The 3,666-nt window shown below is 53.9% G+C and overlaps 1 non-coding gene across 1 annotated transcript; it reads right to left on the minus strand.

Moving 5' to 3' along the window:
• Positions 1-2,818: 2,818 nt before the first annotated feature.
• On the minus strand, positions 2,819-2,898 carry MIR9269 (microRNA mir-9269). Its single transcript, NR_128973.2, is given in 1 exon segment — positions 2,819-2,898. It is a non-coding gene; the product is annotated as a microRNA mir-9269 (primary transcript).
• Positions 2,899-3,666: the final 768 nt, after the last annotated feature.

A 3,666-nucleotide genomic window follows, 5' to 3' on the forward strand; every position in this document is an offset into this window, starting at 1 on the left:
CCCTTTGGGGGTGTGCTCACAGCCCGGGGTTTCCTGTGGCGGTGCCGGCTCGCTCCCTGCCTGACGCGTCACCCCTCAAGCACAGAGGCCTCCCCTGACACGTGTGTCCCCAGCATGCATAGACGGCAGCGTTCCGTCAGTAAGATGAGTGAAGGCAAGGCCGTGGGGCGTGTCCCGAGTGGGGACAGACACTCCCTGCGAACTAGATGTCACTCGGTGTCATGTCAAGAGGCTTTCGAGTCAGAAAGCTTAGGCTTTCCCACACTCATGACCTCGTGTGTGTGACTTAACCTGTCTAGACCTCCGTTTCCCTATCTGCAAAATGGGGGGTGGGGGTGCCTATCTAACAGGATTACTGTGGGGATCAATGCGCACAAAACATTTCATGGGCACCAGGCCTGAAGGCAAACATGCCACTAGAACAAGGAAGGCATCCTTTTTGGGGGGGACTTGTATGCATATATGCATAGCCCATGGACACAGACAGCGGTGTGGCGAAGACCTGGGGGGAGGGGGGCAGTGGAGGGAAAACAGGCAACATCTGTAATGTCAACAATAAAAAATAAACTTAAAAAAAAGAGGTATTTTGCTTTCGTTCCACAAAAACCAATAGAGAGCTAAACTGATTCATCTAGAATTCTGCAGCCCCTCATCTTCTTGGCCCCCAAGGGGAGAGAGTTTGAAATGGGGGTGTATCATCCCACCCCGCCGAAACCACTTCGGATTGAAGGGAAGAGAAGGCCCCACACATTTTCCAGCAACAGCAGGCCAGACCGTAGCAACAACTGGTGCAGGTGAGCAGAAGCGGGTGCCACAAACGTGGACACCATCTGTCTTGGAAGACGCGGAACTTTCTTTTTAAAGAAGGTGGCTCTTTTCGGAGGCGCTACCCGTTTCCCGAAGAAAGCGATCACCGTCTGTCTTCAGGCAATGGTTTGAGGCAAAACTACAAAACGCTCCTGCTGGAGTCACCCAGCCCATGCATTTCTCCTCCCTCCCAGCAGCCCCCCTCGGGCCGCCCCGCCTCCCGCTCACTGGGGACCACCTTCTCTGGTATCCACTGCTGGCTTCTCATTAGCGCTCCAGGGAGGCAGGGAGATGTAACCAGACCGGTGGGCGATGGTATCAGCTGCCCCCGGTGACTGGCACTTGGACTAAAAGCCTCCTCCCGCTCCTGCTCTGTGATTGAGTTTCCATCTCCCCCGGAGCCCCTCCCTCTCCGAGGCAGTGTGCGTGCCAAAGGGCTGGGCGCTCACCCCAGCACCTGCCAACGTGAACAGCCTGCTTGTCTGAACTCAAAAGCCTCTCTCAGTTGAGCAGGCGGCTCTGTGGCCCTGGGCAGGCTGAGAGCCGAGGTCGGAGGGACTTATAGGCAATTCCATTTCCTTGGTCCCAGGGATCCGGGGGAAGAAGTGCCTGGGGATGAGGGTAAGACATAACCGTGCCGTCTCGATGTCCCCGAGACACACCTGGGCAGTGATCAAGGGGTCTGAATGAAGCGAGTGGCTGAGCAGACACAGTGCAGAATGGCGATGAGGCTGGGGAGGGAGACAGGGCTGTCAGAGGAGCCGAGACCCTAAATGTAGCTTCACAGAGACCTAAGGAGCCCCATAATGCTGACAACCAACAGGCAAAGGAACCCGAGGGGGTGGGGGTGTCTACTGGACAGAGCAAAACTCTGCTCACAACCTGTACACAAAAGTCTAGAGAAGCTATGACTTCCCATGGAGTGTGCTTCTTACCATGTCCCTCTAGGCTCCTTCGGCTGACAAGACTTGTCAGCCGGCCAATGGGGTCACTCAAAAAACAAAATGGCTTAGCAGAGCCCAGTCACTGCTCCCATGACCAGAGGCAGCTCAGCTGCAATGCGACCAAATTCCAGCAGAAATCCTGGCCAGGTCATGAACCACGTGTCTTTGTTTTATTTCCAAACAATAATAAATGTGGAACTCACACCTCCGAGGAGGAAGGGAGGACTAACATTTATTGGGATCCCACCGTGTGCCTAACCCTCACAGAATGCACACATTGCCCAAGGGGTAGGGGGGAGGGGGGAGTGTTCCTCTCTTTCATTTGCTCCAAATCTCAAACTGGAAACTCAGAATTGCCTGGACCTCCCCCTTCTTCACTCACAGTCAGTCACTAAGCACTTCCTGTCAGTTTCGCCTCCAAATACATCTCCATTGGATTCCACCCTTGCTCAACCATCAGCGTCTACTGATACTTCAAAGCACAGCGTAATGACTGCCTCCCCAACGTGGCCCGCGGAGTCAGACTCCTCTCTGCCTTCCTGCTCCGTGATCCTATTCCTTTCTATCCTTGCAGATGATACACTATCATCTTTTCTTCAGCAGCTCTCTCCCTGACAGACTGTCAACAGCTGGCAGGCCCAGCCCAGCACCTGTCCGGCACAGGTGAACTGAAGGAGGAAATTCTGATTCAAGCAAGTGAACCGTCATGTACACAGTCCAAGGGCCCGATTCTCGCCCGGGCTGAGGGCTGCAAAGCCTCCGGTTCCTGGCCAGTGGTGGACCCAGCATCATTCCATATCTCTTAGAGGGAGTGGGGGATTCTGCTGTCCCTGTGACTCACGGAGGTCCCCAAGGCGGCAAAGGGCAACCTCAAGCACATCGATATAATGGACGGAATCTGTATGACTGCCATGCAACCCCCTCGAATGCCTGCATTCCTCCTGACAGGGAACCGTGAGCATGTTACGAGCCTCTCCTGGGGGAAATGGTTGTTCGGTTTCATCATCCACTGACCTTCCTGTCAACGATGTGTTCCTCTCACATCATCAGATAAGCTGCCTCTCCCACACACAGCCCTCGCGGCCAATGTCAGGTGTCTGCACGCCTGCCTGGGCGACCTCACCTGTCATAGACCACACACAGTTCTGAGGACCCCGAGACTAACAGGAACATGGCTGCAGCGCTGACTCTGCCTCCGGCCCCGGGTAGGGAAATTCACAGAGAAAATAAGGACTCCAGTTTCAATTTTCACTTTTATTCAGTCCGTTTTCTTTTCAATGGGGTGGTTTTTAAAGGCGCAGAGAGTTCTGATCCTAGTCCCCCATAACCCTGGCTATGAAGGAAAGAAACTATTGCCCTTCCCAATGAGGCACGTTTCCTTCACCTATAGGCCACCTGAGGGTCACTTCTAAGACACAGGTGTGGCATGGGGGCGATGAGACTTCAGATTCGCCTGTGAAAAATGGGATATTGGGTGGAATGACTTCTCTGGTCCCTCCCCAATAAGATCCCCCATTCTGATCACAAATACCGCATCTCTCTTTTGTTTCTGCAGCTGGGCGATGAGACACAATGAGCACTGGCTGAAAGAGAGGGCGTGGGCATTTAAAGAAGAGGCTGTGGGTCCCAGAGTCTCCTTTTGGAGCTGGGAGAGTGTTTTAGGGTTGGAAGTTCTGTATCATTTTGTTCGCTCCATTCAAATCTGAAGCCTCGACTGGAAGCTCCGAAGAGATGTCTGGTCTTTGGACTCCACGTCTCTGCTCGTAGAGACCTTGGTGCTGGGAGAACAGGAGTAGAATCCCAGCCTAGCAGAGCAGCGGAAGCTCTTCCCGGGCTGTGCTCATCACAGCCCACTCCCCTCCCATAAGCAGCACCAGATGGAGTTCCATTGGGGTCTTAAAAAGTAAAGAACGCA

The sequence above is a fragment of the Eptesicus fuscus genome, chromosome 25 (assembly GCF_027574615.1).
Source record: "Eptesicus fuscus isolate TK198812 chromosome 25, DD_ASM_mEF_20220401, whole genome shotgun sequence".
NCBI lineage: Eukaryota > Metazoa > Chordata > Mammalia > Chiroptera > Vespertilionidae > Eptesicus > Eptesicus fuscus.